Genomic DNA, 12,554 nt, shown 5'->3' with positions numbered 1-12,554 from the left:
AGATAACAAATTAGACGGTTAGTTCTGAAGAGTACATAGATCTCTACCCCTTTACCTTTAAAATGCAATATAGGACAAACCTGGGACCCAGAGATAAAAGTCTGTAATTGCAGAATCACCAAATGTCAGAGGCTAGAAGACACTTCTGGAGATCATCTTGACTGACCCCCTGCTCAAACTAAGGTCAACTAAGCAGGTTGCTCATAGCAGTGTCAAGCTTAGGTTTGAGTATCTCCAAGGATGGAGTCTCTACAATTTCTCTGGGAGACCTGTTTCAGTGTTTGACCACCCTTACTGTAAAAAATTAAATAATAGTAAAAAAAAAAGAACCTTCCATTCAGGTGGCTTTTCTTCTATTTCAGTTTGCATCCATTGCTTCTTGTTCTCTCGGTGGGTACTACTGAGCAAAGTCTGGCTTAACCTTCCTCACTCCCCCCATCAGTTATTTATACACACTGTTATATTACCCCATGAGGTTTCTCTTCTCCAGGCTGAACAATCCCAGCTGTCCCAGCCTCTCCTCTTATGTCAACCACTCCAGTTCCTTGATCAGCTCTGTGGCTTTTTGCTGTACTCAACTCCAATATGTCCATGTTTTTCACATACTGGAGAGCAAAGCACAGGACCCAGCACTCCAAATGTGTCTCACTGAGGTTGAGTAGAGAGGAAAAATCTCTTCCCTTTGCCTGCTGTCAATGCTCTGCTTAAAGCAACCCAGGAGGCTGTTGGCCCTCTCTGTCATGAGGGAGCATTGCTGGCTTATGGTCAACTTGTTGTCCATAGGGACTTCCATGTCCTTGTCTGCAGAGCTGCTTTCTAGCCAGTCAGCCCTCAAGCCTGTGCTGGTGCATGGGGTTATTTCTTCCCAGCTGCAGGACTTGGCATTTACCTTTGCTGAACTTCATGATGTTCCTGTTTAACCATTTCTCTAGCCTGTCAAAATACCTCTGAATAGCAGTACAGCTAACTGGCATATCAGTAATACTTCCAGTTTTGTGTCATCTGCAAACTTGCTGAGGGAGCACTTACTCCCATCATCCAGGTCATCAGTGAAGACATTAAACAATATTGACCCTAGTATCCACCCTTGGAGTACAGCACTAGTTACCAGCCTCCATCTGGACTTTGCGCTGCTGATCACAACACTTTGAACCCAGAAACTCTCCAACTTATCTAACCCATATTTCACCAGCTTTATATAGGGATGTTAGGAGAGACAGCATCAAAAGCCTTGCTAAAGTCAAGATAAAAAATATCCACTGCTCTTCCCTCATCCACTGTCCTTTTCATCATCTGCTGCGCAGCTTGCTGACATCCTCCTGGATGTCCTTTCCTTGAACGACAGGGTGTCCCCCAGTGCACCCCTCCTGCGGGTGAGGAGCCTACCTGCCCTATCCTAGCCTTAGCAAGGGGGACCAGGTACCCCCACAGCCCTGGACGTGCATGCTCCCTTGGGACCTCACTCTGGGTGGAAGCCTCAGACAGGCCAGGGGCATTGTCTTCAGGGTTGGTGGTGGGGACTGTGCACCGTGACGTGTCGTGACTGTTGCCCAGCCTGTGGGCACTGCCCTCAGCAGAGCTTCTGGCCCCCTTCTGCGCTGTGTGTGTTGGCTGCCTCCATCAGCTGCATCCCCAGCGTGACAGGGCCATATCACTGCCGGTATCCTGGGATACTGCAATAGTAGGAGACTTGTTAGATGCCCTTCCCAGAGATCCTAAGCATTAGATCCCTGCTGTAGAGGGAATGCTATTCTGTTGCTTGGGGCACATGGGAAGAAAGATCCTTCCCACTTCTAATTCTGAAAACAAGATAAACTCTGAATACAAAAAGCTTTCATATCCACAAGAGCCCTATCCCCTAAATAGAAGCTGCAGCATGTGGTAACTTTTCAGAAGTTGTCTGAAACACTCAGAAGCCAAGCTTTATGCAAAGCTGTAAAAAATTGTTTTCCTGGTGCCTCAAAGAAGCCTCAGATTAAACTAATACAGATGGGGCACAAGCAGAATCAACCATTTTCCTTTACAGTGCTTCTGGATGGGTATTACAGTATTCACCCAAGGCTTCTTATCACAAACTTCACCTTTTTATTAGTCTAGGATTTGTCTTGACTACTCCTTAGGCTGATGAAACTCTACTGTAAACCAGCTTAGATCTTCATGGTATAGTACTAATAAAAATAATTTAAAAAATCAAAACCATACAAACAAATATAAACACTGCTTACCTCAGCATTTCCCCAAAAGTTTGAAGTTCAGGACTGGTTCAGAAGATATGACTGTATCTTTACTTGAAGGATTACATTGTAAACCTCATTTATACATAGAAGTCACACATGTACCTGACTGATGCTGTATGAGTATGGGCAAAGCCAGAAGTAACTCACTATCAACCGTAGAGCTTTTTTGTGGGGCTTTTTTTTTTGATTTTTTTCCTCCCCCCCCCCCAAAAAATTTTAACCAAGACACTTCACCTGCTTTACAAGAAAGAGATAATGAAACAGAGGCAAGGAAGTAGCTTGCTAAAAGTCACCTAGTCAACAGTGATATCGGTCTAGAGACCACTTATTACTGCTTCTTCCTAAGAAATACCTGTTTCTTAAACCAGACAGGTGGTTGCTAATTACATACCATTTATTTTCCTGATACCTAATTTAAGATATTAGGATCTGTTTTGCAGAAATGCTAAACACTTACAGCTGCTTCTACGGTCAGTGACATCTGAGCTGTTATCATATAAGGTGCCATAGAGTGTTTAAGTGTTTCATTTTAGATATTTGTAAATACTTCTGATTTGATTCCAACTATGGTGGGTTTGTTGGGTTTTTTCCCCCCTTTATAAAATGAAATAACTATTTCCCCTGTAATTTGGTTGGTACAGTGTGAAGCTGATGCCTGAGAAACCTTTCAGTGTTAGGGTGGGGAGCACTACTAAAGAAATTGAGAGGAAATTAATTACTTAATTTTCAAAGATGAATGTGACTAGTATAAAATCTTTAGGAGCCACACTGTGTTGTGCTACAAAAAACAAATGGTAACTCAGTATGTGAACACTGTTTAGTGAGGACAATGAGTGATACAAATAAATCTGTAGGGGAAAAAATTATCTGTAATGTAATTAAAAACATACTTACAAAAAACTTTGACTTACAGCTTGCTAAGTGTTTTTTATTATTTTTCAAATATTTTCCCATATTTAACAGCTATTTTTACAACCATTCCATGACATATAACATATTGCTAATATAAAGATTTAAAAAATGATGAGTCAGATTCCATAACACTATGTAACTCATTCAAAAATAAGATATAAACAAAAAATAACATCTTATTTCCTTTTTAGCTTTTAATCATTCTATTTTGTGTAGGGTCATGATTTACAGTTCTGCCTTTAATTGAAGGTTATACTCCGACACTTACTTAGGTAATAAAATTTCTTGTAGTATGCAGCAAATCTGGAAGGATGAGGGTCCGTGTTTGCATTCAAGAAATAAGTGCCAGCCTCTTAGAGCGTACCTCTGCTGCTGCATACAATTTTAGTCATTCCATATTTGCTCTTGTGCTGAGAGTTATTTCAGATTTAGTATTGTTTTTTCTTTCATACATTATAATGGAATACATGATTGTAATATATCTTAACAGACTTCCATTTTTTGGTTCTTTACATGTTTTTCTTCACAGTGAAGGTGACTGGTGGGGTGGCTGGTTTCGCTCCCATGGACTAATGGTGCTAGGAGATTCACCAATTCCTTTGTCAGACTTTTCACTCTTTACCATAGTACAATGTGGGGCAATGCATTCATACGCATGAATACCAGAAGTATGTGGTCTCAACAGTTCTACTGTTGGTATAAGAAGATTTTAAAAAAATTAAAGTAAAAAAAAAAATTGGTCAGAATAGATCGTATATGCCCAATTAAATACAAATTTATAACCTGTTTAACTCTGACTTCTAATCTCTATAATATAAAAAATGTACTCAGCTTTAAACCCAAAGTAGTAATTTCCTTCAGAAACATTAGGCCAATTCCTTTCTTTCTTTTCTTAGTCTGGCAGCCAATTGTTATTGAGTTTAATTGTGTGAGATCAGGATGCTACAAAAGCTTCAGCTGTCTCCAGGTTTTGCTTGCTTATTTTCATTCTATTTCTTTCCATCTTCAACCTGTTCCATTTTTTCCTCTTTCAGATTAATTAGACACAGATTTGGGGGTAAATTAGGAATTGTAAAAGGAAATCCATTGAGTAAAAATGAGTTACTTTTAGATACCCTGCACAAAAGTGATCTTTTGCATTCAGAGATTCTAAATGTACCTTAGAATACAATAACATTTTTTTCTCTTGGGGTAGCATATGAAGGATGATATTTCTTAAAATAAAATTTGAAAATGAGAAAATATTTGGAACTCTGTCATCTTGGTGACACTTGCAATGGAAATTACAAATTGTTCTTACTTCATCTGAAATTTCCTTTTAACTAGCCTTGAAAGGATTTTTAAAGACTATTTTTTTCTTTCTTTTTCCACCTCCCCCTTACAACATGTGCTTAGCCCATCAAACAGTGAGGAATTCTGTTCTTTTCCTCAAACTCTGCCATAATATTTCCTTGCCATTCTGGACTCTTCACTGATCTCTTCACTGTGAGCACAGTATGATACCTATTGACATTAAACAGCAACAAAACCAAAGGCAAAAGAAGAATTTCGAATAAGTAGATTATGTTTTTTCTTTTCTTGTTTTTTTTTTGTTGTTTTGTTTTGTTTCTCATGACACTTGTATCTGTCTAGATAGAACTGACATTTCTAATTGAGAAAGAAAAACAAATACACCCTTCTTGTCTTTTGGGGAAAATAAAACGAGATGGCTTTATTTTTCATAAAGTGAAAAGATATATATGCAAGTTCTCCCCTCTGACTTTTCAATAAGGCTGTTTGTAGTAGTATTTGTAGAACTCAAAAGTGCCATTTGTCTCAGGAGTGCAGGAACTACTTGCTGTAGCTTTCTAAACTGTATCTTGTACATTCAGCTACTCTGCTGCAAGTACTGGGCAGCTGGTTCCATTTGCAAAGACAAATTTTTCCTGTTACCATACCACATCCATATATTGTGAATTTACGTTTGACTTCAAATCAAAATGAAGATGCTGCTACACTTTTTTTTTTTAAATACAAGACTGATATTTGTATAAATTAGGCAATGCCATGTTTTACAAAACTGTGGATAATGTGAAATAAAAACCTTCAAGGGAGAAAGCTGGCCATCTCTACTTAAGTAGGATATCAACTCCAAAATGTTTGGTGTAATACGTTATTAGAAAATTTGCCTTTAAATGCAGACAAGTTTCTGTGACAGAAGTTTGTGCACATGCAAATATGACAATAAGGTTATACCTTTCAAATATCTCTAGACCATGTATTGTGAAATTTCTCTTCTCTAGCTTTAATTTATAAATATGTCTGAAGTGAGGATACATTTCAGTTAATGTCAGTTGGTCATTGGTGTTTGCTATCACTGAAGATTAGAATGAACAAATCCCCTTTTTCAAAACTGAAGTGAAAGATGTTTCCTATTTTTTTGTGAATGCACAAAAATTTACACAAAATGGAAGGAAAATAATGTTGTACAAAGCAAAATCTCCTCCAGGGGCTTGAACTCTTGGTATTTGTTAATTTGGTGATTTCACCCCACCTCACCAAGATACTCATATATAGCCCAAGCTGAGTGTCAATCCCCTGACTTGTGCTGAATAGGGTAGGTAGAATTAGTCAAACTGAGAGATGATATGTTTAATAAGATGACTGTATTGATTGCATTGAATTGAGAATGGTGATAACCACACAAATAAAAATAAAACTTATTGGTAATGATGAAAAGATAGCCTGTTTCAGTAGCTTGTTGTTAGTAGCTTCAGTTGGTAGCTTCACACTGCTGGAAAGGGCAACACTGTAGGTCAGCAGCCTCTGGAGTTCTTTGTTGTCAGGAATATGATGGACATCGTTGTTGCTCTTTTCTTCTTCGTCTCTCTAGCTTCTACTTGGGGTCACTTTCATGTTTCCTAACATGCTTGTACACCTCTCTATTCCTTCATTGGTCTATAGCTCCAGGCTATATCAGAATTTACTATATATAGTGCCTTTTTTGTATGTTAGATACTATTTATTCTTTGTTACCCTGAGAACTGTTTTTGTCCACTTCTGGGTCTTCTTTTTTTTAAAAACCCACAAAACCAAAAAGACCCCAAACAAAACCTCCTCAGTCATTAGTAAATGGTTTATAGCTGTGGGCACAAGGTAGTACCTCATCTCTCATCTCTTAAGATCCCATGTCCATACTCCTCTCTCCTGCACACTGTATTTCTACTTTTCAGGGCCTCCACTATTACATCTGGCCTGTATTTCTCTGTCCTACATAATTATGTTAGTCTTAAAATCATAATGTTACCATACAAGGATTTTTTTTTTTTTTTTTTTAATTAAAATGCATGAGCTACAGGACCTAGTCAACTAGAGAAATGGCTGTTACAGGTAAAAGGAAGCCGCAGGCAGGTCAAGAGCTGGTGAGGCAGAGGGGTCCTGGCAAGTGTCCCTGCTCCGGGACTTGCAAACCCAGCACAAAGTTCGCAGCCATTGCAGCACCGTGTTACAGGGCTGTCCTGGTTTTGGCTGGGATAGAGTTAATTTCCTTCCTAGTAGCTGGCATAGTGCTGTGGTTTGGATTTAGTAGGAGAAGAATGTTGATAACACACCGATGGTTTAGTTGTTGCTGAGTACTGCTTATGCTAGTCAAGGACTTTTCAGCTTCCCATGCTCTGCCAGGTACACAAGAAACTGGGAGGGGGCACAGCCAGAAGAGTTGATCCAAACTGACCAAAGGGCTATTCCATACCATATGACGTCATGCTCAGTATAGAAACTGGCGGGGGAGGTTGGCCGGGGAGCAGCGATTGCTGCTCGGGAACTGTCTGGGTATCAGTCGGCGGGTGGTGAGCAATTGCACTGTGCATCACTTGCTTTGTATATTATTATTACTATTATTATTATGTTGTTATTATTATTATTTTACTTTATTTTATTTCAATTATTAAACTGTTGTTATCTCAACCCAGGAGTGTTTCTCACTTTTACTCCTCCGATTCTCTCCCCCATCCCATCGGGGTAGGGGGAGTGAGCGAGCGGCTGTGTGGTGCTTAGTTGCTGGCTGGGGCTAAACCACGACAAGGGCTAAGCGACTGCAGAGCAAAGGCTGGAACAAGCATTGCCTGGAAGTCAAAGGGTGACAAACCCTTGGGGAGCCAGCACAGCCAGAGCTCAGACGGTGTGCTGGCTCCGGTGCAGCCACATGCTCTTATTGCCAGCTGCGGGTCTCTGAGGGACTTACTGTGCAGCTCCCATTACAGCAGACTCAGAGGGTGGAGAGGAAAATGTTACTGGGTACTCAGCTTAAGCTTCTGCAAGTCTATTCATCTTCCAGACAGAAATGGTCTCTAAAGGAAGGTCTTTGTAATCCTGTTGTGTCTAGTCATCATACTGGTACCAAAGCAGTTGCTGAGATGGTAACATGGGAAAACTTCCACCAGATGCTCCCATATAGCCCTGATAAAGCCCTTTATGGCATCAAACACGTAGAGAAAGCTCACAAAGCAGTGGAAGTTGACACATTATTGATAGCTGATTAACTTTTTGGGCACCAGGATATTGCTCTTAGAAGGGTGTACTTGCAGAAAGTGCCTAAAGTAATACAGGAATTGAGACTGTTCTCCACTTTCCATATTTCTACACAAGAATGGCAGCCATCTTTCAGTACCTAATTCCAGACCTTCCTGATCAGGCAGATGAATGTGAGGCAAAAAAAAAAAAAAAAAAAGAAAGAGAATAAAACACTTGTCTGGTACTAAGGAGCAGCTGAAAACAATTCTTAAAAGAAATTATTTTCTATGGTTTGCAGCAATATGCATTTGAAGTCAAAACCAATTGTAATAAAAAATCCCTATGTGTCTGCTCTTAAATACTTCACATTTGATCAGAAAGCAGCATCTTTCTACAAGTGCCTATAGGTATCCTTTCCATTATGGAGATTTCTATAGTTGCTTTAAATATTTTTTTCATAAATTATGTATTTGTTCATGTAGAGACTACTTGAGAATGTAGTTCTGAACAACAATGAATGGTACAGTAAGCAACTTGCCATATCCAAGCTAGAAAAGTTGTAAGCAGGAACATTTAAGAGCAAGTACTAGGTAGATGTGGGGAAGCAGAAAGGCTATCTGACTTCTTGCTGAATCTGAACATTATTTCACTTAAGAATCTGTAATTGAATTATGGAGAAAAATACTTTCAGTGATAGAGAGATTAAAGATTTAGTCTAATGGGCAACATTTTTCTCATTGTCACAGGGGGAGCATAATTGTATTCTATATTACCTACCTTCTCTAAATCTAGATTCAGATTTTGATTTAGGGATTTTGAACAAATGACTGTGGCAAGGTCATTGGGATCTTTGCAAAAACATCCTGATAGCCTTGCAACGTATTGCCCTCTGCTCAGGTGAAAATACAAATCCTAGTTTGCCTAGAAAAGAAGGAAAACTGAGGATGTTTCACATGCTTTCTTTTTAGCTCCATTAACAGACAGACTTATTAAGACATAGACAATAACACACAGTTGAAAACATGTTATCTTACAAGATTCCTGACAAACCTATGCTTGGTTGAATCCCCTGACCTAAAATATCCAAGCTGAGAATAGCTCAGCGTGGTTCTGCTGCTGCAAGACTCCTTAGATGCTGGCGTAACATGGTTTCTGGTTTTACTTCTGACTGTCATCTCTACCTTCCACTAATTTCCTCTTCTTTTCTAAAATTTCTCCATTGTTCCCTTACTTCTTTCCTTGTTATTCCTTATATGTCTCCTTTTTACATTTCTTAGGCATTTGTTTATCTTCTGGACCCAAGAAGAATGTAACACTGTACTGACATACAGTAGACTGCTTGCCAAGAGAGTGAATTAATTGCTGGATGGGAGGTGGAACAGGCTTGTCCTCTTTTTTTGTGTCTTCTTTCCATGATTGTTCAGGTATGCAGAAAACTGGTTACGCTAGCTAGTCTTACTCCCTTTCAGGGAAAGTATGTACATAAACTTTTGTAATCCCAGTATTGATTTTGCTGTTTTAGTTGTTTGGCAGTAAAGAAGGAGTCACACATGACTACTTAGCTTTATAGTTCTGTAGTGAGAAAGCTAAAAGAATTTCTTTCAATATTCAATAGTAGCAGCAAAGTCAAGAATAAAGAAGCTGCAATGCTTCTCTGGAGAATGGACAGCTGACTGAATTTTTGTTAAGGCTACTTTTTATTCTCAAATTACTAATGCAATGCTGCACCTTCTTTGTCCTTAAACCTTAAATTGTTCATGTTACCAGAATCCTTTTGTTCAGCCAGGTGATGAGAAACTGTGTGAATAAATAAAGCATGAGGGCTGTATCAGATGTTTTAATTCAGATAAAGGAGGATGCTGAGCAGCCGTTGTTATTTGTCAGGTTGTGCACAGAATTTTCTGGGCTTTAATCTTACAGTGACTGGTCTCCTCCATAAAAGGTTTTGTGCTCTGAAAACACAGAGATTGGATGAAAGAAAATGGAATAATATACCATCAAAGTGAGAAAGGTAGGGATGAACTTCCAGCAAATTCTAAGATGTTCCCTTAAGAGCTCTTCGCAATTGCTGTCTTGAATCTCAGTTTGAGAGCGCTAACGTGCACTGATGCTCTCATTTAACAATTCACCAAATGGGTGGTTTAAAGAGAAGACACTGGGTTTTTCCAATCAGCAGGAGGGTTTAAGTTCTGTGAATACGATAGCTACTTTCCCTATTCCACCTGAATTTGAAACTGAAGCTTGGTATCCTCTCAGTTAAATAAATAAATCCATAAATTAGATGAAGTTAAACATTTACCCAAAATCTGCTTATATCAGGTCTTGCACAAAACTGATCCAGTCTTGCTTTTTCTCCATTCTGTGCAGAAATCCTCATAAGCCACCACATCTAATTACTCAGTTGCTATTCAGTATGACTAACACTTCTCTTAAAGCCAGAAGACTGAATGCTACTTTCATAATTATTTCAGTAAAATCCTCATTTGAATGTCTTTAAATATTATGTTTATTAATTAAAACTACTTAGTCCATCTAAAATAAAACTATTCTTTTAATGAGGAAATCTCATTTTACATTTCAGCCAAGATTTATATTTCCGAAACCAGCATTTCTAATAAAATTCTTTGAGTGACTTTACATCTCTGTGTTACAGCACTGGGAGAATTTTATCTCATCTCAAACTGCAGTTTAGTTTTCTTGATATGATGCTTCTTTATTCTCAGATATTGAGGTGAAGAAAAGCCAATCATTTCAAATGGGAATAACAGGAATGGCTGGTGTTTTCAGAAACAGTATTGTGATGAGTTCCCCTAAAACAGACGCAGAGGAAGATCCGTCCTTATAAGGACCTCATTCCTAATTTCACAATCTGTTGTTTTATTTTTTAATCTTTGCACAACCTAATAATAACAATAATGAAATGAGTTTAGCTGGGTCATTATAAAACTGTAAGAATGTCAAGGTATATACAGTTTTATTATTGTGGACTTCAAGAAAATGAATGCTCAAGTTTGTCCGCCTATCAAAAATGTTTATCTCAGAGGACTGGGGAAAGGAAGCATATTACTTAAAATCACAATGTTATTATGTGAAGCATTGCCACCAATTGTGAAAGATGACAACTTTTACAAACAGTGAGTAAAGCAAAAAAATGGAAATTCCTAGGCAGGGAAGGACCAAACAAGTAATGTTCTCATCACTGCCTTCTGCTCCAGAAGGGGTATCCATCTTTTAGTAATGTGTGAAAAACAGTTTTCAGTATTCTCTGAATCAGTCAGTCCTGGGTGGAGGTGGGGAAGCTTAGTGCCAGTCTCAGAGGCTAGATAACGTGCAGAACTTAATACAGAAAAAAAAAATCTCATAAACTAAAATTACCTTTTTTTGTTGTATGTTTTCCTTCTATAGCTGTTCCCATTTCTCAGTTTGTTTTTTTTTTAATCTCTTACCTAAATTAAAGAAAACAGTTAATTCTTTTTTTTTCCTAATAAAGATGATTCTAATCAAATAAAGTCTGCCTCCTCCACTCTCAGGAAAGGGGATATACCTAGCTTGCTCTCAGCTATTTTTGGGATGACATACTGCCTTGAGCAAGTTTAAGATACCTCAGCAGTGTTAAAATGTTTCTTTGTTAACCTGCAAGAGTTTATCACTAGACCTGTATTCTCATGCCCAGCATACATGCATCTGCAACCCAGAAATTAGAGCGGTGTGCATTCCTCTGGTAGAACAATCAAAGATTATGTTTTACTTTATGAATAGTATTTGATTAATGCCTATACTGAGGTACTGTACTTAAGCAACAACTAGAAAGTGAAATCTGAGGTTATTTTTTTGTTCCCCATATGTCTCAAAGGTAACTAATCTCCTCTCCTGCCATTCACCAGCTTTCAGAAACACCTAAAGCTGGTTATTGGAATGAGATGCACCCCAGTTAAAAAGACATTTCAACAGTTCATGTTTTGGCTACAGGCAAAAGACAGGCCTCTCTGCAATTCTGCACTATTAATAACAAGAGAATCTGGAAATATTTGTAGAATTAGCCAAGATGACTGGTATGCTCCTGTATACTTTGAAGATTTAAGATACGTAGTTCTCAAATTCTAATGTAGAAAATATAGGTAGTTGTTGTAACTATAGAAGCCTAAGCAGAAACAAATCACATTTTGATAAGCACTGGGAAAAATGAACTTGTTATAATCTTCACATTTTACAGAAAGGCTTTCCAAGTGTTTCAAGGAAGAATGATGACAGTCTAATATCTCTTTTAAAGAAAGAAAAGGGAAGTGACCCAAATTCTGAAACATGTGTAAGACTAATATTCTAACTTGAAGACAAGCAATGATCACATCAACAATGGAGTATTTGCATAACCAGGTATTAGGTGTGATTCCAGTATTTCCAATATACAGACAATATGGATCACTGTAAGGAACTACAAGACAACAGATGTGCTATTCTGTTACAGAGCTAGACTTTGTACAGAAATCATCCTTGAGTACGTCATAAGTTATTAGGGCTTGTAAGAATTGAGTTGTTTACAATGTGTTTGCAAAATGAGTGTGCGGTCAATCTGTTTAAGCAACTCTTGTTTTCCCCTCTGTAATCAATCCTACTTCTCTCTTCTATTCAACCTAACTCAAAGCAGTTCTTTGTTTCACGACATCAGACTAGACTCTCCTGCTTCCTCTTCCTTTATTGCAATCCTCATTTCATTTCTGCAGAGATTGCATGTTTAATTATCCTCCTTACCCAACAGTAAACCTGAAATCTAGTTGCAGATTTAAAGCTCTTCATGCCTCCTTCTCCCATGTTCCACCATCTCTAATTCTCAGCTTCTGTCTCCTCTCAAGGTCTGGTTCTGGGATTTGTCTTTTGTTCTTGCGCTAATGCATCATCAAGAAAGCTGTGTTCTAG

The sequence above is a fragment of the Pelecanus crispus genome, chromosome 1, assembly GCF_030463565.1.
Source record: "Pelecanus crispus isolate bPelCri1 chromosome 1, bPelCri1.pri, whole genome shotgun sequence".
In the NCBI taxonomy this organism is placed as follows: domain Eukaryota; kingdom Metazoa; phylum Chordata; class Aves; order Pelecaniformes; family Pelecanidae; genus Pelecanus; species Pelecanus crispus.
The sequence above is the reverse complement of the archived record's forward strand: the minus strand, read 5'-3'. Positions refer to the sequence as shown.